We start from the raw sequence: 27599 nt of genomic DNA, 5'->3' as shown, positions 1-27599 counted from the left end.
CACAACTTCACCATATTTAAGGATGACATGATGATGTTACTTATATAAAGGAATTCTTACTGTGGATAAGGGAATTCTAATCATATTTGCAGGGGGGAAAATGGGAAGAAATAAAATTCAAACTGAAGTTGTTAGGTTAGATCAGTGGTAGTCAACCTGGTCCCTACCGCCTACTAGTGGGCATTCCAGCTTTCATGGTGGGCGGTAGGGGTTTTGTCCAATACTGAAGCACTTTCCTTTTTTAAAAAAATTTAATTGACTTTTTAAAAAAAATTCATAGCATTATTTAAAAACATTTTTATTAGGTTTTCATAAAATTCCCCGTGACAATTTAGATTTCTGAAAATATACTATTTGTATCGCCCGCGCATGTTTAATTCACTTTACGTAAGTGAAACTAAATGGCGCTATAGTGCGACCACAAAAAAAAGAGCCTTGTCCCAGAATAGCTCGCACATATCCGCCCCACACCACCCAGCTGTAACATACAAGCAGAGCTGGTAGCCGGCACGCCCCCCCAAACCCAATCCACGATGCGTGAGAGGCATGCACAGATGACAATACACGGCGCATTACTGTGGAACTGGTGGGCGGTTAGAAAATTTTACTACTAACAGAGATACAAAAGTAGGTATAAAAAGGTTGACTACCCCTGTGTTAGATAAATTAGCTAAGAGAACAGAATTAAAGAGAGAAATGAAAAGTTACTTAACGGTAGTTAGCAAAACGGATGTTCAAATACAGAAAGAAGAATTATATAGTTTGATAATAGTACTTGTGGGGAAAACAAACCTTGATATTGTTGCTTGATTCAGCCACAACACACACATGCACACATGTATACAGTCACATGGCACAGACACACACTATAGTCATGAATAGGAGAAAATATAGTTCCATTATTATGACAATAATAATGATTATTTTTTTACGTACAGGTAATCATCAAGATATGACCACAATGAAGCCTGCCCATTATGATAAATAAATGTAATAAATAGAAATAAAGGACAAGGCTGATCCAGGGACATCTAGGATGGTAATATATATAAGTGACATAGTTTGACCGCAAACAATTTCTGTCCCCATCTCCCAACATGCTGTTGGGATGTCCAGGGATTAGAAAATAAACTTATTGAAAACAGATTGAAGAACTGAATAATGTTCTTTAAATATTAGAAAGCATAATACTGAAGAAGGTTATGGATTAATTTCCATCAATTCAGAATTCAGTATGTGGACTAATAGTATTCAGTTAGATGAATAATGTTGTCAATATATTAGAAGGAAATGGCAAACCATCTCCATATTATTGTTGTGACCCAGGCCCAAGTAGGTAGCAGGAAACTCAGTCAGTTTAAAAACAAACAGACTTTATTAGAACAGCTGAGAATTAACTCATTCTCAGTGTAGTCCAAACTAAATCAAAGCAAATTCTTCCTAACACAATTCGTCAGTCTTATCACCAACCTTGGTCTAATTAGGCAAACTGCCAAAGGTTTTTCTTGGCAAAAGTTCAAAAGCAGAAGACGCCGGCAAGAAATAAATGCAGCAAGACAAGGCTATCAATGTTGTTTTCTGGCAAAGAGCCCAAATGCCGTTGCTGGTCTTTCAAGCCTTATGGGAAGGGCCAATCATCTCCTGGCCCTACTCCCAAGTCGTCCTCTTTGCTTTAGCTGCTCTTGCCTTCTGGCAGCTCTTCTCATGCATGCATTAGGAACAGGCTCCTCCTGTTTCTCTGCCTCACTACAGTCAGCCTCTGGAGGCTCCAGAGTCCACACATCACTTCCAGATAGCCCTGGACCCACCTTTGCCTCTGATGCAGAGCCTTCATCAGGGCCTTCCCCAGTCTCCAGGATTGGCCCATGTTCTTCCTCAGCCTCATCGCTGTCCAACTCCAGCAGCTCTGCAGACTGCTGGCGAACCACAACAATTATTCCCAAGAAATTACAAAGACTTGTCTTACAATAGAATCATAGAATCATGGTTGGAAGAAACCTTGGAAGTCTCTATCCAAGGCTGGAGCCGTCATACATCTCAGAAAAATGGTTGTCCAATCTTTTCTTGAAAACCTCCAGTGGTAGAGTACCCACAATCATTTGTCCAGGATGTATTAAAGCTCAAGCCTTGGGCAGGGGGTTAAATTATAAGACTTCTGAGCTATTCCACTTCTTAATAATTCTCACTGGAAATTCCTCCATATTTCCATGTTGGATCTCCCTCTAATGAGCTTCTATCCATTGCTCCTTTTTCTGCCCAACAACAACAACAACAACAACAACAACAACAACAATAATAATAATAATAATAATAATAATAATAATAATAATACAGAGTTGGAAGGGACCTTGGAGGTCTTCTAGTCCAACCCCCTGCCCAGGCAGGAAACCCTACACCAATTCAGACAAATGGCTATCCAACATTTTCTTAAAAATTTCCAGTGTTGGAGCATTTACAACTTCTGCAGGCAAGTTGTTCCATTGATTAATTGTTCTAACTGTCAGGAAATTCCTCCTTAGTTCTAAGTTGCATCTCTCCTTGATTAGTTTCCACCCATTGTTTCTTGTTCTACCGTCAGGTGCTTTGGAGAATAGTTTGACTCATTCTTCTTTATAGCAGCCCTTGAGATATTAGAACACTGCTATCATGTCTCCCCTAGTCCTTCTTTTCATTAAACTACTCACACTGCATTCTTGCACCCGTTCTTCATATGTTTTAGCCTCCAGTCCCCTAATCATCTTTGTTGCTCTTCTCTGCACTCTTTCTAGAGTCTCAAGTCTCATGCTACGGAGAATAAATTGAGGGGCTGCCACAAAGAAGGGCTACTTTCCAAAGCATCAGAAGGCAAGATAATAAACAATGGATGGAAACTAATCAAGGCGAGAAGCAACTTAGAATTAAGGAAAAATTTCCCAACAGTGAGAACAATTAATCACTGGAATGGCTTGCCTTCCTAAGATGTGGGTTTTCCACCACTGGAGGCTTTTAAGAAGCGACTGGACAGCCATTTGTCTGGAATGGTATGGGGTCTTCTACTTAAGCAGTGGGTTGGACTAGAAAACGTCCAAAGTCCCTTCCAACTCTGTTATTCTGTTCTGTTCTATTTTTAATTTTACTATTTCACTATTCAAAAGTGAGATTTTCAAACTACAGTGTCAAGTTGGCCCTGGTTTGGTATGATACAACTACAGAGTTGTAGTTGTAGTCAAGTAAATCCATTAAAAAAAATTCTACTAATGAGAATAGATTTCAACATGGCAAACAGCAACAAAAATAAAATATAATAAAAATGATATAGTATTAGACATAAATCTCAACAGCAGCAAACCAAAGAACTTCAGGAAAGATCAATTTATCAATGTTAAGAAAATATTCAAATATCATTGTTAGTCATATATATTTTTTAAAGAAAATTGTTGTAATGTTGGAGTGCTAACTCATGGAAGATCTTTTCTTCAACTATGCACAAAAACAGAGAATCTAGGGATTCTCATTCTCATACTGTCAACACAATAGTGACTTACAGACTACTTTCTTCTATTTCTTGTGCAATATGTCTCCAGGATTGGTTGGCCAAATCCCACTGTAATAGCAACACCTTTTTTCTTGCAATTATATAGTAAGAAATAGAAGTGGCTGGAATTCTTATTGGTGGCTACGGAGAAAGAAAAAGCAAGAATCTATGCTTCCATTTATGTGGTTAAAACTTTCAGCGCACAAGAAAGAATCTATCCACCCAGATTTCTAATATATTGGAATAAGTAGATAGAGTGACATTAGAATTTAATTTAATTTTATATGTGTTCAAGGTGAGCATCTATTTTCAAAATAATTTTGGTATTGTTAGTTTTTAATGAACATGAATAGAATAGAATAGAATAGAATAGAATAGAATAGAATAGAATAGAATAGAATAGAATAACAGAGTTGGAAGGGACCTTGGAGGTCTACTAATCCAACCCCCTGCTTAGGCAGGAAAACCTACAACACTTCAGACAAATGATTATCCAACATCTTCTTTAAAACTTCCAGTGTTGGAGCATTCACAACTTCTGCAGGCAAGTTGTTCCACTAATTAATTGTTCTGTCAGGAAATTTCTCCTTAGTTCTAGGTTGCTTCTCTCCTTCATTAGTTTCCACCCATTGCTTCTTGTCCTGCCTTGAGGTGCTTTGGAGAATAGCTTGACTTCCTCTTTTGTGTGGCAGCCTCTCAAATATTGGAAGACTACTTTCATGTCAACCTCTAGGCCTTCTTTTCATCAAACTAGACATACGCAATTCCAGCAACCGTTCTTTATATGTTTTAGCCTCCAGTCCCCTAATCATCTTTGTTGCTCTTCTCCGCACTCTTTCTAGAGTCTCAGCATCTTTTTTACATCGTGGCGACCAAAACTGAATGGACTATTCCAAGTGTGGCCTTACCAAGGCATTATAAAGTGGTATTAACACTTCACGTTTTGATTATTTAAACAAATATTTTTGGTGGCAAATTATGTTTGATGGCATGCTATAATAAGCTTTGACCTCTTCAAGTTGTTTGACAGGAAGTGCCATAAACTGCCCTTAAATCTCATTTTTTTCTCAAATGAAGGCTAATATACATGATACAGGTTCCAATATGGATCAGTCACTGGGACCAATGGTTTAGTCTTCCTAGCTTTTGGACTCATGCTGGAGCCCATCCTCAGGGAACTTCTATTAAAATGTATGCTTTGGTTTACTCTATGTATTCCATTTATGTGGTGCCTGGTTGGGAGTGGCTTCCTATTGGTTGATTGGTGTGTTGATGGCCTACTATTCGCTGTTTATTCTTTGTGCTGCCAAGTCCTCGGTTCCTAAGTGCTAGATAAGCTGATGGTAAATCCTGTTGACTGACAAGGGAGCCTGTTTCCCAGGCTTCGATCATTTCCCTGGCTATCTTTGTATCTGTTCAGCCAGCAATCTTAAGAGCATAGAAATTGAATAGATGTCCTTACTCATTGCAACGTGAGACTACCAACGAGTTCATGTCTCCTCGTCTGATTGCTTGCTTGTGTTCTTGCAATCTGATGGTTAGCTTCCTTCCCATTTGTCCTATATAGTCACAGGGGCAATCCATGCAGGGGACCTAGTCAGGGGTGGCCTTCAAAATTTTTAGCAAGGGTTTCTCTGCCCGGTTGCTGGGTGGGCATGGCCTAATCCTGCACCATGAGGGTGTCATTTTTCCCCCTCCCCATGCTCTGGAGGCTTTTCTCAAGCTTCTGGGAGGGCAAAAATGGTCTCCCCAGGCTCCGGAGCCCCTCTGGAGGCCAGAAACGGGCCTGTTTCCAGCCTTCCTGGACTTCCGGTAGGCCCGTTTTTCGTCGTCCTGAGACTCCGCACATGCCCTGCACTTACCTGCATCCAAAACGGGCTGTGTGGGGACTCCTGGGAGGAATGGGATTTGGGGGTTCTCCGAACTGCACAGAATCTTAGCTAGAGGTTCTCCCTGCAAACCCCGAGCAGCCTACCCCTGAACCTAGTATATTACATTAGAAATATCTCCAACCTCCAAGTAATCTTTGCAAGGTATGATTTGTCCTCATATGGTAGCCTCTGGGTGATGTGCGATGCCCATTTGCAGATCTCGAAAGCTGGTTCTGCTGCTCATTTTTTCTTTTGATTGTATCCCCTCTAATTCTGGTTGTAGTAGGAGCAAATACCAGCTACATAGGAAATGACTGCTATATCCATGGGCTGTCCTGGATGAATTAGGCAGGCCTAGTACTAAAGTTACCTTTTAAAGGCTCCTACTTCAATGATTTGCAGAAAACTGCTTTTTTTGAAAGCTGCTAGCACAAGATTGCATCTAAGAGAAGGAGCACCTTCAAGTTATTTTAGCCTTAAATTGCTTAGGCCTTGCAAGATAACTATGGAAAATGCCTTATAGAAAATCTAGCCAGAAGATTTAGAGATATAGGTCTGTGTAGCCAAGCCATTCTTGTCCAGGAGCAGTCGTAGTTAGGCCTCCAATGGCAATGCTAGTTCAAAGAGAATCCTCAGATTTTATATATTCTGTAAAATATTGGTACAATACTTTTTATTCATTTGTAAGTTACTTATGAGAACCTGGAATGCTTAGTACAAATTACCAGTTAAGCTATTTTATGCATGTTTTTTCTTCTTCTCAATGTTGTACCCTTTCTGCTAAGAAACAAAGATTTGGGACAGACTAAAAGTATTGATTTTAGTATCTAAATTAAAATAAATTTCAAAGGACAAGCTTAGCCATTTGGCTGGAACCCCTCAGCAGGAGCATCTGTGTTAGCACATTCTATTGATGTCCTATTAAATTCAAAGGAATAGCATGGTTTGTGTCTAACAAAACTTGGCTGAAAAGCAGGAAGGCTCTGCCAAATCTTGGGATCTTATTTTCCATACAAAAATGGAAAATGTTAATCTACGCAAAGGTGTGCAAAATTCAGATTTCAGTGGGCAGTAACAAGGGATTGCAACTGGGAAACAGATAAGATTCAGGACAGTTAAAATTTAACTGGTCTGCAGTACATTTTGGCTTGCTGAAAATAAAAGGAAAAAAGGAATATGTTGAGATATATTGTATAATATATTGTATTGTAATTAATACAATATATTAATTGTAATTATATATATTGTAATTAATTATTGCTGTTAATGAAACTGAATAATAAATTTAAAGTTACAAATATCTGTCATTTTACTCTCCTCTCACTATTTAAAGACTTTTTTTAAAAGACAGCCAAGAGTTTGTGTTTGTAGGCCTATTTCCTAAAATAAAAATAAAAAGAAATAAATAAAATAAAACTAAGGAAATTACATAAACCTTTTGCCCTTTCTTATCCCACACAATTTGTTCATGTGACTAAAGATGTGTGGGGAATTACCACCCACCCACCCCTCTCCTAGAAGAATGAAATATTCTAGAAAATATTAAAAAGGCAGAATATTATACCTTCCTGGATGAGAAAAGGAGAAACATGCTCTTGGAAAGTAGCCGCCATCTTTGCTAATTGCCCCAGAAAGACTGGTGCCAACCTATCTACAAGACAAAAGGCTGGGCCAGCTTATCTACAACACAAAAGACCTTCACCCTCAGGACATAATAGGATTAGTTTTCCTTTGTTATATCCAATTAATATAGTTATTACATACTCATACTCATATATATGCTTATGTGTTGTATAGTTGTTTCATGCTTATGTTTATATATACTATGCGACAAAAATAAATAAATAAATAAATAAATAAAATAAATACATCACCCAGCAAGATTCAACCAAGCATGGGATTCAAGACAACCTAAAAAGTTACCCCTGCATGGCCCCATGGAAGTCTGACAACCAATCAGGATACATTTCTTGCCACAGGAACAGGAAGCAAATTCAAAGCCCAACAGAGGGTGTAAATCCCTCTCTCACCCATGTGCTCTTTTTGCCCAGGACCCCAAAAACGCCACCATTAAACCATCTTTCCAAGCACTCTCCATGTTTCCAGTGTCTTTCTTCCCACTTGGAACTGAACCCAGATAGACATTTCTTCCAACAGATGAAAAGAAGGATAAGCACGGGAGACTCATGACTACAAGGCATTGTCTTTATTATAAAGCTTCTTTGAATCAAGTTGTTACTTTGCCAGTGAGAATTTTGTAACTGAGTGTCCCTTTCCCAACTTCCTATTTCTGAAATGATTTTTTTTTTCTAATAAGAGCAAAAGATTCAAGGCATGGTCTGTGTAAAGTTCATAAATTACTCTTTAAGAAAGATATAATAAATTCTGTTGTATATTTTCACCACTAAGAGTGGGCAGTTCTGTTTATTTTTGTTTTGTTCAGTTTCTCACTTTTTCAAACCTTACTCAATTTTCATTGATTTCTGCAAAAAAATAAAAATCTTAATTAAGGGCAAAAATCTGCACAAAAACTTTCATGAACATTTTTATCAACTGATTTTTTCCTTACCAATTTTCCTAGATTTAATATTTATATGTAATGTATAACGCGGTGGCTCAGGGGCTAGGAGGTTGAGCTTGTCCATCGAAAGGTCGGCAGTTCGAATCCCTATTGCTGCCATGTAACGGGGTGAGATCCCGTTACTTGTCCCAGCTTCTGCCAACCTAGCAGTTTCGAAAGCACGTAAAAATGCAAGTAGAAAAAATAGGGACCACCTTTGGTAGGAAGGTAACAGTGTTTTGTGTATCTTTGGCGTTGAGTCATGCCGACAACATGACCACGGAGATGTCTTCGGACAGCGCTGGCTCTTCGGCTTTGAAACAGAGATGAGCACCACCCACTAGAGTCAGCAACGACTAGCACGTATGTGCGAGGGAAACCTTTACCTTTACCTATAACTTTATACATCTGTATTTTTGTTATTATTTTTCCTAATAAATCCATGTACAGTCTACCTTGCAATCACATCACGAAGTTCAGAAAAATGAAAACTGTGAAATAAGACTTCTAAATAAAGTTTAAAAAGTTGTATAGAGAATTTTTAGGAAAACCTTATTTAATATTGTTTCAGGACATGTCCAGAAAAGCAAGATATAAATTTACTAATTTAAAAAAACCAAAATCATTTAATCTCTCAAATTTAAGATATCAAATCTTCCAAATGTAGACATCATTAGTCAAAATTTATCCACAGGTCTGACTGGATGTGTTGCTTGTTTTTGGTGTAACTGAAAATTTCTACAGATGGGTCTCTGGTGGCTCAGACTGGTAAGACAGTCTGTTATTAACAGCAGCTGCTTGCAATTACTGCAAGTTCAAGTCCCACCAGGCCCAAGGTTGACTCAGCCTTCCATCCTTTATAAGGTAGGTAAAATGAGGACCCAGATTGTTGGGGGCAATAAGTTGACTTTGTATATAATATACAAATGGATGAAGACTATTGCTTGACAAAGTGTAAGCCGTCCTGAGTCTTCGGAGAAGGGCGGGATATAAATGCAAATAAAAAAAAATATGTGGCAAGGTTTGTAAGCATAGTCACATAAATAGGCATGGGGAGGGGGGCTGAATATGTAATTATTCTTGCACTTTACCACATATACTATTGTTGATGAGTACTAATTATAAAGAACCTTGCATATGCATTTAACTTAGAAATAGAAGTAGAATAACAGAGTTGGAAGGGACCTTGGAGGTCTTCTAGCCCAACCCCCTGCCTAGGCAGGAAACTTACTATATTACATTGCAAACATTTATTCTTAAATAATCTGAAAAAATAAAAATGAATATATTTGGCACCCATGTGGATATACACATTTAAAATGGCTATTCTTCAAATTGAGCTTGGTTATGTTTTTTATATAACATAAAAACAGAGCATATCGTGTGTTCATGCATAGCACATCAACAGTCAGTTGATAGAAAATATGACTATTTCCTAATCTATATTGAATGTGTTCATTCAACCATTTGAAATGCTCAATTATTATTATTGTTTTAAGAAAAAAAAAACCAAAGTATCTAAGCCGTTTTACTTAAATGCATTTAGGCCACATCAGTTTTAGGGAAGACAGAAACATTTGACCTGCAATTCTAATGGCTCAAGTATTAAGTTTCTACATCTTTGACTCATACCATGGACTGTACAAATCTTATTATCTCTGTTAAGGTTATACAGAAATAACAGACTTTAACAGTATCAGAATGACGATGGTATATATTTTATAGAGTCTGTCCCAAATTCAAGCTTTATCATTTAACTATTTGGGAGGTTGCAGAGACGTTGGGCTCTTCCTTATGGCTGAATTAGAATAGAATAATAGAATTCTTGATTGGCCAAGTGTGATTGGACACACAAGGAATTTGTCTTTGGTGCATATTACACTCCTATTCACTACTGCTTGAACTGACAGAAAACTATACCAACTTAAATTTTATTGGTCCAATGCCGGTCTATTATATTAAAGCAATGAAGCTGATGACAAGCATTAGTTTTACTACTTTAGTGCCAAATTAAGGGGACATTGTAGCAGAGGAAGCCATGTCAGTCTGTAGTAGTGTCAACAAATGAGGACTTTGGTAGCACCTTTTCCGATTAACAAGTTTCATCAAAAGGCAGGCGCTTTCTGTGAGCTGCATCTCACTTCATCAGAAAAGCTGTTCTGCCTGTTTTCTTTTTAAATGTTAGTCAGAAAAGGTGCCATGCCGCCAGATTCTTTCTGAAGTTAAGGCGAGCAATTAATGTCTTTTCCCTGCCACCGAGCATCACAGGTTGGTATGAAAAACAATCACCAATCACTCTCTCTAAAGTGGGGATGAAAAGGGAATGGGACAGATTGAATAGAAGGTTTAGTGATCTGTCAAGTTGCTTAACAGATGGCAAACACTGAGGAAAAGGAGGGAAAACAGGACAAAATAGGAGGGGCTTCTTTCTTTCTTTTTTAGAATAGAATAGAATTTTTATTGGCCAAGTGTGATTGGACACACAAGGAATTTATCTTGGTGCATATGCTCTCAGTGTACATAAAAGAAAGATACCTTCATCAAGGTATAACAGGAGATGAATAGAAATAGATAGGAAGGAAGGAAAGAAGGAAGGAAGGAAGGAAGGAAGGAAGGAAGGAAGGAAGGAAGGAAGGAAGGAAGGAAGGAAGATGGGAATGGATAGAAAGAAGGAGATGAATAGAGGAAGGAAGGAAGTTTAACTGAGTTCCAGCCAATCAACTATGGTTATATGGAAATCCCAGTAGAAGAGAAGAGAAGAGAAGAGAAGAGAAGGGAAGGGAAGGGAAGGGAAGGGAAGGGAAGGGAAGGGAAGGGAAGGGAAGGGAATTTGTATTGGCCAAGTGTGATTGGACACACAAGTAATTTGTCTTGGTGCATATACTCTCAGTGTACATAAAAGAAAAGATGCCTTTATCAAGGTACAACACTTACAACACTTAATGATAGTCATAGGGTACAAATTTAACACTTAATGATACAACACTTAATGATAGTCATTGGCTACAATTGAGCAATCAGGAAACAATCAATTACATTATAACAATATATAACAATATAACAATATAACAACAGAGTTGGAAGGGACCTTGGAGGCCTTCTAGTCCAACCCCCTGCCCAGGCAGGAAACCCTATATCATCTCAGTCAGATGGTTATCCAACATTTTCTTAAAAATTTCCAGTGTTGGAGCATTCACAACTTCTGCAGGCAAGTCGTTCCACTTATTAATTGTTCTAACTGTCAGGAAATTTCTCCTTAGTTCTAAGTTGCTTCTTTCCTTGATCAGTTTCCACCCATTGCTTCTTGTTCTACCCTCAGGTGCTTTGGAGACCAGCCCGACTCCCTCTTCTTTGTGGCAACCCCTGAGATACATATATACCACATATACGGTACCTGTGCATTTTGGTTTTTTTGCCTAAATGTAGAACCTTACTTTTTTCACTGTTGAATTTCATTTTGTTAGATTGTTGAATTTTGTTAGATTGTTTTGTTAGATTGTTAGATTTGTTAGATTGTTAGATTTGTTAACATTGTTTTGTTAGATTGTTGAAATTTGTTAGATTGTTGAATTTCATTTTTTAGATTGTAAGGATACAAGCAACAAAGTTACAATCATAAGTGGAAGGAGATGGGTGATGGGAATGATGAGAAGATTAATAGTAGTGCAGATTTAGTCAATAGTTTGATAAGGGAACTGTTCCCTTCTGCCTTTTCTGAAAAGAAAAGAAAAAATAGCCCCAAAGGACATAGGTGAATAAGGTCATAAAATGAGGCTTGACAGGCATGCTGTAAGGCCACGGCTTTGAAAGTGACCAATAAATAAACTTGTAGTTCTCTTGTCCAAAGGCACCCAGAAGCAGCAGCTGGACTATCAAAACAGGAATGGAACAGACAAAATTATGCTATTCCTCCCATGGTGCATTGCACACAAAACCCCCCTCCCTCCCAAGGGAACTGGACCTGAGAGCATCAACCAGTCAGGGCAACAGTGTAGTGTTCAAGAATTAATAAAAGTAGTAAAAACAATAAAGGTCTAGCTTTAAGAAACTCATTATCATCTGAAGCATCCAAAAAAAACAACAACCCTCCCCTGGAATACACTTAATAATGGCAGAATCAGAAACATATATAGCTGGCAGAACCCAACTTTTCCTTCCCAGTATAAATTGACCTTTTGTACAGGCCAAGATTCAAACCATCTTTCAAAAGAATATCAAACTGGTGTTCAAATAACACATTTAATGCTCTTTTTTGGGACCAGAAAAACCTACATTTAAAAGATGCTTGGCAAGGGGTATAGAAAGCACCAGGGAGACTTCCATACATAGGAACCTCTGTAAAAAGCCAGATGTTGGCTCTTCTCTGCCACTCCAGCCAAAAGGACCTTGGAAGGAATGCATCAAAGGGAGGGGGAGATATCAATTTGAGGAACTAAAAGGGGCTGGCAGATCTCCCTCCTCATTGACTATGTCAACAACAACTGATGAAGAAATTAATGAGATGGGTCTTATTAGGAGAAGTGGGAAATAATGGATATCATAGAATAACTTTAGGTTTAGCTATTAGCTGGGATGAGACAAAGATCATACATGAGGACATTACATAAAAAAACCAGTTACAGGTAGTCCTTGACTTACAACCACAACTGAGCTCAAAATTTCTGTTTTGTGAAGTGAAGTTTGTGCCATTTTATGATCTTTCTCACCACAGCTGTTAAGTGAATCACTGCAGTGGTTAAGTTTGTAATGCGGTTGTTAAGTGAAACTGGCTTTCCCATGGACTTTGCTTGTCAAAAAAGGTGAATTGCATGACCTTGGGAGACAGCAATGGTCGTAAGTATGAAGTAGTTGCCGAGCGTCTGAATTTTGATCACATGAACATGAAGATGCTACAAAGGTCATAAGCAGTGGTGAAATCCTGCCGGTTCTGTCCGGCTCATCTGAACCGGTAGCAGGGGCAGTGTGTGGTTTGGCGAATCAGTAGTGGTGGCAGTGTGTGGCTCCGCCCACCCACTCAGATGTCATTACTTCCTGGTTTTAACCAGGAAGTAACCTGTTTTTGACCTTCTGCACATGCTTGTGCACAGTCACTCACGCCCTCGTCACTTCCCGTCTGGACTACTGCAATGCTCTCTACATGGGGCTTCCCTTGAAGAGCACTCGAAGACTTCAATTAGTTCAGAATGCGGCCGCGCGGGTGATAGAGGGAGCGACTCATTGCTCCCATATAACACCTCTCCTGCGCAGGCTGCACTGGCTTCCGGTGGTCTTTCGGGTACAATTCAAGGTGTTAGTTACCACCTTTAAAGCGCTTCATGGCATAGGACCGGGTTACTTACGGGACCGCCTGCTGCTACCGGCGATCTCCCATTGACCAGTGCGCTCCCATAGGGAGGTTCTCCTTGGGGTGCCGTCGGCCAGTCAATGTCGGCTGGCGACACCCAGGGGGAGGACCTTCTCTGTGGGGGCACCAACCCTCTGGAACAAGTTACCACCAGGTATCCGTCAACTCCCTGATCTTCGGACCTTTCGACGCGAGCTGAAAACATTTCTGTTTCACCGTGCAGGATTGGCCTAGTGGGGTTTTAATAAGGGGTTTTATTGGTTTTAAGTTCTTCAATCAACTCTAAATTTTCCTTTGTATTAATTGATTTTACTTTGACTGTAAACCGCCCTGAGTTTTTTGGGAGAAGGGCAGTATAGAAATCGAAACAATAATAATAATAATAATAATGCGCAGAAGGCTATGCGCATGAGCAGAGGGTCATAAATCAGACTTGATGATGGTACATGCACAGCATGCGCACTTCTGGACCGGTAGGGAAGGTAAGTAGATTTAACCCCTGGTCACAAATGTAAAAAATTGTCATAAGTCCCTTTTTTTCAGTGCCATCCATTGTAATTTTGAACGGTCACTAAATGAATTGTTGTTTAGTTGAGGATTACCTGTACTATATTCATTAAGGGAAACAAAGAACCAGTGGTGGGTTTCAAATTTTTTTACTACCGGTTCTATGGGTGTTGCTTGGTGGGTGTGGCATGGCTTGGTGGGTGTGGCTTGGTGGGCATGGCAGGGGAAGGATACTGTAAAATCTCCATTCCCTCCCCAATCTAGGGGAAGGTTACTGGAAAATCCACATTTCCTCCCAATCAGCTGGGACTTGGGAGGCAGAAAATAGATGGGGACAGGGCCAGTCAGAATTTTTACTATCAGTTCTCCAAACTACTCAAAATTTCCCGTACTGGTTCTCCAGAACTGGTCAGAACCTGCTGAAACCCACCTCTGCAAAGAACCCCTATGTGAATACCTGGTATTTAAACCTGAAGGATTTATAATTTCTAGATCGAAGGTACAGTAATCCTTCAAATTTTGCGCAACATCAGTAGGAACTTCTAATATTTAATATAATCTAATAACAGAGTTGGAAGGGACCTTGGAGGTCTTCTATTCCAAACCCTTCTTAGGCGGGAAACCCTACACCACTTCAGACAAATGGTAACCCATCATCTTGTCAATCTCAGTCAAGTAGAATTCTTCCACTCTGTGCCAGCCCCACCCTCACGCTTCGCAATTGTCTTTTTGGTGACAGGGGGAAAAAAAATCACTCTTCAAACTTTTCATTTCCGCCTTTTTTTCCCCTCCCCAAAAAAGGGGGGGCGAGAAAGCGTCAGCTCCCCAAACCCCCGCCAGTGGCATTTTCACTCCAGGATCGAACGCAAGCCAAGTTAAGAAAGGAGGTGGATTCCCAACGTTACAATGACAGGTTATGCAAATCCTGCAGAGAAAGGCTGATCAGTCCATCCATCCATTCATCCATCCCCCGGGCGGGGTGTGAGCGGAATCTAGTTGCTCTCTCCCTGAATTCGCTTCTGTCGGAATGTGTTTTTGCTTTGCGCGTAGAACTCCACACTCGTCCGGAGAGTCAGCATGACATCACAGCGGCTCCTTAGTCCTTGAAAACCTTGAGGGTGATTAGCTGAAAGGAACGGGCGGCTTCTGCCCATCCTCCTCCTCCTCCAGAGCCGCCTCTATAATTCCTATGTAGACATGAGGAGGAGGTGGGAGAAGAGAGGCAGGGGAGAAGAAAAAAAAAACATAGCTAGGCAAGGCGAAAGAAAACAGCCGCCGCAGCAGCAGCTGTTAGACGGGTGATTAAGTAATTCTCCTAGCCTTTTTTTTTTCTTTTCTTTTCCCCTCTTCACAGCTTCTTCTTGCTGTGCCGAGACTGCTCCCTGGTGTAATTCCGAGGTCCAAAAGAAAAAAGAAAACGGCATTTCCCCCCCCCCCCTCTCCTCTCCTCTCCTCTCCTCTCCCTCCACGGCGTGCTGGTGAGAATGAATGAACGAGAGGGAGGCAGGCAGGGAGGGCGGCCGGCTTGAATCATCCCCAGCCTGACTTGTTTTGAAAAGAACCCAGAGCATATCAATATAAAATGTGACTACTGAGCTACCGGAGGAAGGAGTTCGGCGGAAGAAGGGATGGAAGGAAAGAGGACCTTCCAGGGAGAGTGTTTAAAGACGCGGTGGGCAAAGGCTGCTCGCGAGAAAACACGCGGAGTAAGCGAAGAGGAAAGAAAAAAGAAAGAAAGAAAAAAAACTCTCCTACTTGAAGTCGAGAGAAAGGGCATCGCTTCCTCTTTAGACCGTTACTTTTAAACGACAATCTCTCTGGGTAAGTTTATTTGGCAGTTTTTGCACAGGGACCCGGTGTTGCCAGACAAGTTGCCACGCGCGACGCCGGGATGGATTGATTTGGACCCACCCTGCGTTCAACTCCTCCAGGGAGAACGCAAGGAAAGCGGGAGGCTTTTGGAAAGAAAATAAAAGAATGAACCAAAACTGAAAATACTACTACTACTAATAAAAATAATACTGGGGACTTGACATGCAGGAGGGGGAGGGGTTGGCAGCTCCGACGCTCTGCATTTAATTGTCAGAGACGGAGTTTTCCCCTCCAACTAATATAATAACAGTGATCGGAAAGATATTTGTTTTTCCTATAGTGATCATGAATTAAATATATCTATTTTTTTCTCCTGTGGATTACTTGTCTGGGTTGACTCTGAGCTTCAAAATGTAGACTTATTTATATTAGCTGTAAACGAGAGAACAAAACAGAGTCTGGGAGAAACCTTGAGAAAATTGAATAAAGTTGTATTTTGTGCTGGTTGCCCTATCACACTGTCAGCTGAATGATCCACATTCCCACCCAGGTTTGTTTGTTTTTTAAACAAGCAGGTTTTTAAAAAGTTATATTTACCTGGAGCAATAACTATTTAAATCTGTTTGCCTTGCTAACTGGTAGGAAAGCCAAACAAGCATATTTGTTGGGCTTCACAGGTTAGGTAGTTAAATAATGACTGTATGGGATATTGAGAGAAACTGATGTTCCATGTTTGCAACTTAACAAATGTTTAGAGTGTATGAGAAGAATGTTCAAGATTTTAAGAAAAAGTATATTTCTCTCATTATACAAGAAAGCAGATATCGTAGCAGCCTGGTCTAGGTTCAAATCGCGGCTGCCACCGTTAGAAATTAAAGTAAGTAAATAAAATAAGATTGGCAGTGATGTTCCTAGAATGGAATCTTGTTATTCAGACATTTCTAGATAAATTTCTGTTATATTTCTTTGTATGCTAGCTTCTTATTCTTCCAGAGAAACTACTGAAGAAGTATAAAATCCAAATAATGTAATAGCTTTTAATTTCCTATTAGCACGGCAACCTAAATTACATGTTGCACGTCAGTCAGATGTTAAGTTTCAATGTTTCTCAAATAATGGGACTTATTTGTAACTGACTGGCTACAAGGATGGCTTAGAAGGGCTCCCGCCCCCTAATATCTCTTTCTTAAACAGTGAATCCTTGATCCAGGACTCTTGAGAGTTATTATTTCTCTTCGTTAATCTGTTTGGAATACAATCTGTGGCAGATTAATCTCCTACTCTGAAGAAATTCCACTGTGTTGGAAGAGGACTATAGTATAGTCCCAAGTTTTATCAAAGTGAAAAGCAGGCTTTAACTTTCCAATTCCTATGAATGACTTTCCAATTGCTATGAATGTAGAGATTCTATGTAAATGTTGTTTCTAGTTGTATTCAACATTTCTGTCCAAAACTAAGCTTGGAGCACCAGTTTTTAGATTTAGAGTCACTCTTAGTTACTCAACACAAGTTTATGGTCATTATAAAGCCAAACATTCATATTTTAACACCACCTGACACAGAGTGAGTGCATCTCATAGTGCTTCTGAGTTGCTACCCTTATCTCATCTCTATGGCAGAATTAAAATCTGTGAATTAGTCTTAAATATAATGGCTGAGTCATGCACTACTAAGTTTGCCATTAACTCCCATTTCTCTTTATCAAAATTACATCTGAACAAGTGCTCCTTAAAATAAACAACTCATAACATCAGCAGCCTTCAATAAGTACTTCCAGACTGCCTAGATAGTGTCACATCTGCTAGATGGTTTGGTAAAGTGGTCATCAGTTTCCTTAGTTTATGTTATGATGCCATGTTTGGAAAATCTATTTTAAAGTAAGTTTTAAAAACGGATGCAAGAATCTAACAATCTCTTATCATAGGCAAAAGTTAATATAATTCTTGTTGCATGATTTACCTGCAGGAGACATCCTCAGTCACGGTTGCAGTGGCAAAATGTCTACTATGACAAGTGTTGACCAATTACACGTCCCATAAGTTTCCACTATGTATCTCTTGGGAAGTTGTGTACAATAAAGGTCATAGTAGAAAGATGTCCAGGTTAATGTTCTACTCAGTAATTAGATTTGTTTCATAAGGTTAGTGTTTGTATTGTTTCACAGGGATTGTAGATTTGGATATATGCAGGTTAAATTATTGTTAAGGCAGAAGTTTTATTTGCCTGTAAGACCCAGTGAACTTGATATTTGTTTGTTTGTTTTCTTTGTTTGTTTAATTTATATGCCACCCATCAATTTGATGTGATTTCCTTCAAAAATGGTGATGCAAGTCGTATCATGCATTACTTAAGATTTTAACATGGAACCATTAAGCACTGTGTTGTCCACAGTGCAGACTTTTTTTTAAAGAAAACATCTAATATTATTAATCAAAATGAGTTTTTTTTCCTCCTGGGAAATTCCTCTTAAAGTTTGAAAAGTTTTCCAAATAATGCGTACAAGACAAATATTTCTATCTCTCTAGAAAATTAACAGCAAATTATTTAGTTTAGGTTTTTATCCTTCCTGTTTTGTCCTTCCTGTTTGCAAGACATCTGAGTATTGTTCTTATTTGAGCCAGGGTTACCCCTATTGTGTGTAAGAAGTATTTGACTCCCAGGTATCTCATTGGACATAATTATTAAGTTCAACCTTGGTGGACTGAGTTGATCTTTTCAAAATTTAACCTAAATTTTAAAGAGCATATTACATACTGTACTGAAAATTTAGACTCTATGAAGAAAGGGGAATCTTCATTAGTATAAATATATTTTGAATTATATATTAAAAATAAATCACTGCCTGAAAATAAGGATTTGGCTGAATATTCTCCCTCTCTCTCTCTCCCTCCCTCTCTCTCTCTCTCCTTCCCTCTCCCTCTCCCTCTCCCTCTCCCTCTCTCCCTCTCCCTCTCCCTCTCCCTCTCCCAAGCTACTATGGCTTGCTCACAAACTATAGTTAAAATAACAATATCTTAACACAGTGTGCAACTGCAGTCATTTTCTTAATAGAATTAATCTCTCTGTAGGAAAATACACATGAATTGTGATATGTAAAGTTTAGCTTGAGGGTCTTTTTTTTTCTGGCATTGCAAATGCAAAGATTAGACAGTTTATATAGCTGGATTTCATTTAGTTTGTCAATTTGTAGATATCATTATCTTTTCTTCCAATTGAAAATTTAGTTACATAGCATGGCAATTGCTAGTAAAGTGTAATTGTGTGTTTATAGATAATATAATGTTCCATTTGGATTTTTGAAATACAACAGACAGTTAAACTTTTATATAGCTCAGGAAAACAGGGGCTGTCATTTCCTATTTCCAAATTCGATAGAGCCTCAACTAGCAAAATCAAATACTTAATGGCTGGCTGGGAGCCAGGCCAGACAGTTATTGCTGCTGGAAAGAATGATATCTGGGCTGAATTTCATTAAAACGTTATGTAAAAGCATGCTATTGTACCTGAGCTTAGTCTTGGAAGAGTTTATATTTCATATTGGCAAATCCGCCATTTCTGCAAATGAGAAGGTAGCATGGTTTTTATTCAGTAGGAAAGGACAAAAATATTCTACTTTCACATACAAAAGGCATGCAGAACAGTATAGTCCCATGACAAAGAAAAGAAGAGCAAATTCTCTTAGTATCATTATATGCAAATGGGTTAGAATCTAACCCATAAAAAGAGACAGTGAAAAATATGCACATGATGCCTACTAAAACAAAACAGGAGAAAAGTTTTAACAACTATTTGTACACAGCTGCAAGTACCTTGCTTTTACATTGTCTTACATTCAAAAATATTAAGCCTTCATTTAGGTTATTTTATTACATAGGTTTCCCAGGAGAACATGTTTAGATGAGGGCAGGTCCACATAGACTGCTCCTACTTCAGTGGTTATGTTTGGTATAGTTGTAAATACGGACAATGTACGGGAAATCTTGAGTTCAGATCTTAGCTTCTGTAATACACAGTTGAATTGGGTTGGACATACACTTTTTTCTTCTTTAACTTTCGTCAGATATTCCCAAGAATAAGGTCTACAGGTAGTGAAATAGGGAAAAAGTCATCCCCAAAACTTTTTGTCCTTTTTTTGCCTCACAGAACTGAATGAAATTCTTCCCCTTGTAAATTATAAGGGAATTGGTTGGTAATACCACTATGGTAAGGATTAAACATTTTTTTTATCTACAATAAATAAGTTCTGTTTTTCTGAACATAGTAAAGTGGAATTGGCTAGGCTAAGTAGAAGTACCTTAGAAAGCAAAGAGTCATAACACATTAGGTTCTTATGCAACAAAGAGCCCTATAACCTGCACCAACTCAACTACCCACAAATAAGTTATTTATATTTTTGCTGAAGAATTTGGACTGTTTCCACATATTCATTTCCAATAGTCTGGGAGCTGCTTTTTTAAGTGGTGATGCATTAATAACTCGCCTGCAAGTACAGTTCCTAAGGAGTGAGAAAGACCTATTCAATTACTGTATTTATGGAGAGTCTCTGTATTTTTATGAGTTGTACTATGCGCAAGTGAATTCTTTGAATATGAGGAAACAAAATTTTATATAGGAACTGTTGTACTGAATTTAGTTAGCAAATCTCTAATTCCAACCTTCCGGTCAATATTACTTTGTGCATAACTATAATTTCATTTGTGTGCATAAAATGCTGTATATTATATGACAGGTCATATATTCTTCAGAATAATTACTGTAGAACAGGGGTGTCAAACTCATGTCATCACGGCAGCGTCATGTGATGTAGCGGTATTTTTTCCCCCTTCACTAAACCAGGCATGGGTATGGCCACCTCGTAATGCATTTGGACAGCGGGCCGGGAATTTGACAGCCCTGTCCTAGAAGTTATAGGGACTTCTACACACTTACGGCCTAGACCAGGGATCTCCAACTTTGGCAACTTTAAGCCTGGAGGACCTCAACTCCCAAAATTCCTCAACCAGCTTTGCTGGCTGGGGAATTCTGGGAGTTGACGTCCTCCAGGCTTAAAGTTGCCAAGGTTGGAGACCCCTGGCCTAGACTGATGTGAGACATCCAATATTGCTATTCTAAGTAGAATAACAAAGCACTTGGTAGTTTTAGACATTTATAGTCTAGAACTTTAGCACTGCAGGGAGGTCTGCTGATCATGGAAAAGAATGTGAGATGATAATACTATTGATTCCTGGTGATAGAATCTTATGCATACAGACATATCTACATATAAACCACTGAGTGCAGATACTCTGTATAATTACTGATGAACTCGAAGTGCAGTTGCTGAAATCAGCTTAGAACATGGTACTTAATATTGGATCCCAGATGTTATTGGCTCTCAACCCCTATAACATAATATAATAACAGAGTTGGAAGGGACCTTGGAGGTCTTCTAGTCCAACCGCCTGCCCAGGCAGGAAACCCTACACCACTTCAGACAAATGGCTATCCAACATTTTCTTAAAAATTTCCAGTGTTGGAGCATTCACAACTTCTGCAGGCAAGTTGTTCCACTTATTGATTGTTCTAACTGTCAGGAAATTTCTCCTTAGTTCTAAGTTGCTTCTCTTCTTGATTAGTTTCCACCAGTTGCTTCTTGTTCTACCTTCAGGTGCTTTGGAGAATAGTTTGACTCCCTCTTCTTTGTGGCAACCCCTGAGATATTGGAACACTGCTATCATGTCTCCCCTAGTCCTTCTTTTCATTAAACTAGACATACTGAGTTCCTGCAATCGTTCTTCATATGTTTTAGCCTCCAGTCCCCTATCCATCTATTACAATGGTTGGGATTTTAGGGGGCTGTAGCCTATTCTCCTCTAGGAAGCTAAGATTGGAAATCAGTACTTGGAAAGCGACAACTTGGATGTTAACTGTTTATTAGGTAAAACGTGTCCATAAATTAAATTTCAGTGAAAGACTGTGATTATGGATCCACCTGATGAGGATTCTTCATCTTGGTTACAACTATATATAAAAAAATGGTATCTTTTAATGTCTAGCTGCCTATAGAAGAAATCCTGAATCCTTGAAAAATCAGAGTGACGGTTTCTTCTCAAGATACTATATTTCTCTCTAATGTTATTCTCATTGTTTTTAAGAAATGTTTATGTCCACAAATTTCTTCTGTCAAAATAGATCTCAAAGAATCTTGGTTATTTTTACGGTGCCTAATTCACCTGAAATAGACTGGGACATGTTCTTAAACTGTTTAGCCTGAGGCTGGGCTTGTCTTTTATCTCTGATAAGAGCAGTGATCATGATAAATAAGGATGTTCACAACTTTGGTACATAAACTCAGGATAGGGTCCTTCTTATCCACCCAATTCAAAATGCCCCACTGCCAATGATATACTGCACGGCTCTCCAACCTTGGCAGCTTTAAGACTTGTGGACTTTAACTCCCAGAATTCCTCAGCCAGCAAAGCTGGCTGAGGAATTCTGGGAGTTGAAGTCCACAAGTCTTAAAGCTGCCAAGGTTGGAGACCCCTGATATAGTGTGTATAAATAAATATATATCTGAATATGTAAATAATTTGAAATCCAAAATCAGATCCAGAAGCCAAAATGGCCTTTTTTTCTCTCCCTAATGATGGGATTGGCCATTCAATTTGTTTTATTTTTTTATTTTTTTTGCTATTATGCAGCTAATATCTTTGGCAATGTACTGAAATACCACTTCTGTATTTAGAAATAGCAGTTAGTAGCAAAATGTTTGTGCAAGCTTCACTAATGGGAGAAGGAAAGGAGCACTGTCTCCTTCAATTGTTTTTATACAGTTTTGTGGTCATCATATGGATTGGCTAAAGATGTTTAGTCTAAAGCAAAGCAATATCAAATGTGGTGGGGTTTTTTTCTCCACTTTAAGCAAATCCTAATAGAAAAGCGATAAGAGAACAATGCATCAGCTCTTGAATGCCATGAGATGTGTGAAGGAGAACATTTGGTATCCTTTAATAGCACCCAAGAGTGTGCTGGAAAATGCAGCAATCCAACACAGTGTTGATACACTGAGAATGACTTTATCTTTCAAAGAAGTTGAAAATGTAATAGGGTGTGGTGAACACAATCAGTGGCAGAAGTAGTGTTCAGTAGCCGGAAATTGAGTAACATATCTCACAAAGCTTAGAATGGCTAAATGGTTGTGAGGCATTTTGATTTACTTCGCACAATATTTCTAGTCCTAGAGGAATAATTTACCGGTATGTTTATCTTTCAACTCAGCCAATTTTCTATTGCAGGAATTGGTTTTTAGCTCTGAAGGTGCAAAATACATACTGTATTCTGTTTTGCTAATCACAACAATGATGCAACATATAAAGTCCTAAAACTGGAGGAAAGCTTGTAGACTGGTCCCAATTTAGGAAACTGAGAGATTAGGCATTCCTCAACAGTTGCCATTAGTAGCTATTGAAAATGGACTCGATACTCAAACATTCAATTTTACTCTTATTTAAATAAAATCTATTCTCTGTAATTTAGACCCATGAGAATATGGCTGCTTTCTTTCTCACATGTCATCGTTCTTCAGGGTGCTATTTAGTCCCTGATTAAATATTGAAATATTTCTCTTAGAAATTATTTTCTCTCTTCCTTTCCCTGAATCTGCTTACATTTTGTTAACCTTTTAAACAATAGTTCTTCAATCAAACAAAATACTTTATATAGAGTACCGTCCTAGTGCATAATAAAGTAGAACTATTACTTTTGGGGCTTGCAAATTGTGCTAATGTTGAAGAAAACTGAAATTGTATTTGCCTTGAAATAACTACATTATATTACAGATGCATATTCAACTTCATATAATAAGCAGAATCTGAAAATTATTAGTTTCAATCTCAATTCCTTTTTATATGCATTGCTGCCCGCTTTGGTACATGCATCTGTTCATATGATTATTATTTTCCTAAATGTAGAAGTTTGTATTAGACTGATTGATTTTCATTTCATTTCAACCTCAGACCAGTTTCCTGTTTGGAAATAAAAAAGTTTTTTTTTTCCTGTAAGTAATCAATATTTTCCATATCAGGAAAGTATAAATTTATATATCACCTGCTATTCAGATTACAGTTTTACCAAGTTTTAAATTGCTCGTTTTATGATGCATTCAAATGAAACTAAACGCAGCCTTTAATCATAAATCAAGATTGGGAAGATACTAGAATAGGTCATATTGCCACGTTAGGAAATGAGTAATGATTTGATGAAAACCAAATACCTTTATTTGTTATGTAGTACTTTGCATCAAATGTATAAATGTACATTTGAGCACAGGGTTCATACATCTTATTTTCCCATTTAGTTAAGGGAGAGCCAGTTTTAAACATGAAAAGAAATAGCTTTGGATCATAGTGTTTTTGTAGAGTGATGTTTTTTACAGAGTGACAAGCTTGGGTATGCAATAAGCTCTGAGTTGTAACAAAACACAGTAATGAACAACTAATGCCTTTAGGGACAAAGATTTTAACAATTCCTCTTTTAGCAGCTTCCAAAGCCATTTCTGATCTAAAACACAGTATCCATGCCATTTTGACATGGAATCCATTTAAAAACTGAAATGTAAGCTAAAATCCAGAAAATCCAGTCCTTACTCATTTGGCCTTTGTCCACATCCAGCCACTGTGACACAAACACATACACACACATGCGCAGAGAGAGAGAGACAGAGAGAGTCAGACAGACAGATAGACAGACCTTTTCAATATAACCCTGGTTATATTTGCCCAGCCCCTCACAAATGTGAAAACACAGTTAACCTATTTCTTAAAGAGAGCAGAATTTCATAAATACATGCTGATTTATCTGATTTTATTTTATTTTCCGTTAGAGAAGAAATTAGTAACTGATACCGCTGGAAGTTTGGTCTTCTGGAGAAGAGACAGAGAAGAGAAAAAGCAAAGATAAAATGTGGCTGCAGGTGCTTATCTCTCTACCTCTCCTACAAGATACACATACATACAAATGCCACATCTGATCTGCTATTACTCAATATTTAGCTGCCAGCTCAAATATACTGTATTTATACTCATGGCTACTAATCTGCAGAACTAATGTAAAAAATGTAAAAAACACACATGGATTTATATAGATGTTTCTTCTTTTAGATTTTAAGATTTTCCACCCCAAAATATGATTTGCTACTAAGGTTCAGAACCAGTTTTTGCAAAGATTATTCCAAATCATTCCAATATAGACACCCCAAATAGCTTTTAAAAGTTGAAATGCGACAAAGTGGTATTATTTCTGGAAATTCATGAAACTTTACATAATAAAGAGAATTTCAGGTTTTTTTTAATAACTGTAAGATAACTAGTGGTTTATGAACAGTTGCTGTCATAGTGCCTTCCTATTAGGCAATAATAGTCTTTCCTATTATTAGACTATTATGAACTTTTAAAAAATATATTTATGGGCCCTTTACTTTTCCAGCCACGATAACGGTAAATATGTACAGTGTATGTACTGTAATATTCTAGTGTACTTTACAAGTGATGGGCAATAAGATTGATTCACATATAGGTATATGTTTATGTTCTGTATGGTATAATGGTCTTCTTGTTGTTGTTAGTTGCGAAGTCGTGTCCGACCCATCGCAACCTTATGGACAATATTCCTCCAGGTCTTCCTGTCCTCTACCATCCTCTGGAGTCCATTTAAACTCATGCCTACTGTTTCAGTGACTCCATCCAGCCACCTCGTTCTCTGTCTACAGATGGTCTACAGATTTTTAAATCACTAAGATTATATGATATACTTCAAATCTGAAACATTTTAAGTGTAAAACAACTTCTTGAGCTATAAAAATGTTCCAACTATGTCACAGTTATAATCAATTTAGGGCAAATCTCGCTTTGAGATCAACACAGCCAGAAGAAGGTCCTTTTGCTTTCTGGGATAGTCAGGACAACAAGAACAAAATGCTTCAAACTGTTTCTGAACTCAGAAACTATTCAGATTTAAAAAAACTTTGCATTCCCTTAATAATTTCTAAGAGATGAATTAAAGACATTTTTAAGCCTAAGAAGCTGAATCTCAGGAAACACTACTACACTTAGAACATTTCCCTGAGACATTTTATATTTTGGTACAATGAATGTGTATAGATGTTGGTAATAGTTGCATGAACAACATTTTCCTTTTTATGTCTCATTTCTAATAGGTATGCAGCATGCAGAATATAGATAAAGCCTATAGAACTGTGATGGCGAACCTATGGCACATTTGCCACAGGTGGCACACGATGCCATCTCTGCGGGCATGCGAGTTGACGCTGAAATCAGCTCCACCGCACATGTGCACGCATGTGCAGGGGGTGGGGGTTTGCGTGCACATGCGTGGGGGGTGGGGGTGAGTGCAGTGCCTTCCCTGTGCCCTTTTTGGTTCTAGGAGGCTTCAGGGAGGTCTGCTAGCACCAAAATGGGGGTCGCGCACGCATGGGTGGGGGGCAGGGGAGCACGGGGGGGTCACGTGTGCATATGCAGGGGACGGGGGCTGTGGGGGGCATTGCATTATGGGTGTCGGCACACACACTATTGCACATGCACGAGCGCCTTTGGCGCCCGATGAAAAAAAGATTTGCCATCACTGCTATAGAACATATGGTCATTCCGATTTTGGACACCATCTCCCAACAATCTTGGTCATGGGCTGTGTTGTCTAAAGTGATGGTTGTTCAGCTCCAATTCAGGTCCAAAAGGAAAGGAATTTATATGGCATCACACTAAGCCAGTCACACCAGTCGTATTCTGTACAGAGGAATTATTGAGTCTGTCATTTGCACCTCTATAACTGTCTCATTTGGTTCTGCAACCCAACAAGAAAGACACAAACTTCAGAGGATAATTAGAACTACAGAAAAAATAATTGCTACCAACCTGCCTTCCACTGAAGACCTGTATACTGCACGAATCAAGAAGAGGGCTGTGAAAATATTTACAGATCCCTCACATCCTGGACATCAACTGCTTCAACTCCTACCCTCAAAACGAGGCTATAGAGCATTGCACACCAGAACAACTAGACACAAGAACAGTTTTTTCCCGAAGGCCATCACTCTGCTAAAAAAATAACTCCCTCAACAATGTCAAACTATTTACTAAATCTGCACTACTATTAATCTTCTCATTGTTTCCATCACCAATCTCTTTCCACTTATGATTGTATGACTGTAACTTTTTGTTGCTATCATTAAGGGTTAAATTGCAGCCTATCATTTGTGTTGTAAATGTTGTACCTTTGATGAAGGTTTTTTTTTTATGTACACTGAGAGCATATGCACCAAAACAAATTCCTTGTGTGTCCAATCACACTTGGCCAATAAAAAAATTCTATTCTATTCTATTCTAATAAGGTTAATTCTTCTCAATATGCTGTTCTCCATTGTATGAACAATACATAATAAAAAAAAGGTTAACTTTACTTTGAAACATAGAATTTTAAAGGACAAGAGGCATACTTTAGAATCAAAGTATTTATCAGAGATACCATTCCTCCTGTTTTACTTGGATTTTCCAAAGTTGTCCAGTTACCAGCTGTTCTCCATAAAAGCCATTGAGCATGTGTGCTGTTGTTTGAGATTCTGCATTTGCATTTCCTGCTCCCTTTTATTTTTTTTAACAGAGCAACCTTAATGTTGCATTAATGCAAGCCTCTTGGCTGCAAGAGGGAAGCAAAATAATACCTCAGAAACTTGATTGTGTTGTTGGCAGCCATACAAAAACAGCAGTAAACGTAATATATATGGACTTCACCAAAGCATTTGATAGTGTCTCACAAAAACTTACTTGGAAAATTCAATTAAATCGAATTGGCTCAGAGCAATGATTTGACACATGGTCCAGAATCGAGCCAAAACCCATTTTCAAATCCCGATGATACATTTTAATGTATTGACTTGTAATGTCTTGGGGATTGTCTAGGTGCTTGGCCACAGTTTTGTTTAGTGATTCAGCTTATGCC

The 27599-nt window shown here is 38.5% G+C and overlaps 1 protein-coding gene across 1 annotated transcript in view; it reads left to right on the top strand.

Moving 5' to 3' along the window:
- The first annotated feature begins 14785 nt into the window (after positions 1–14785).
- The window catches only part of LOC131203506 (bifunctional heparan sulfate N-deacetylase/N-sulfotransferase 4-like), a 95575-nt gene continuing 82761 nt past the window's right edge, over positions 14786–27599 (top strand). The window contains exon 1 of the mRNA XM_058193812.1: positions 14786–15617. The gene's annotated coding sequence lies outside the window, so the exon portion shown is untranslated. The remainder of the gene's footprint in view (positions 15618–27599) is intronic.

Source organism: Ahaetulla prasina, chromosome 8, assembly GCF_028640845.1.
Source record: "Ahaetulla prasina isolate Xishuangbanna chromosome 8, ASM2864084v1, whole genome shotgun sequence".
Taxonomy (NCBI): domain Eukaryota; kingdom Metazoa; phylum Chordata; class Lepidosauria; order Squamata; family Colubridae; genus Ahaetulla; species Ahaetulla prasina.
The sequence above is the reverse complement of the archived record's forward strand: the minus strand, read 5'-3'. Positions and strand labels throughout refer to the sequence as shown.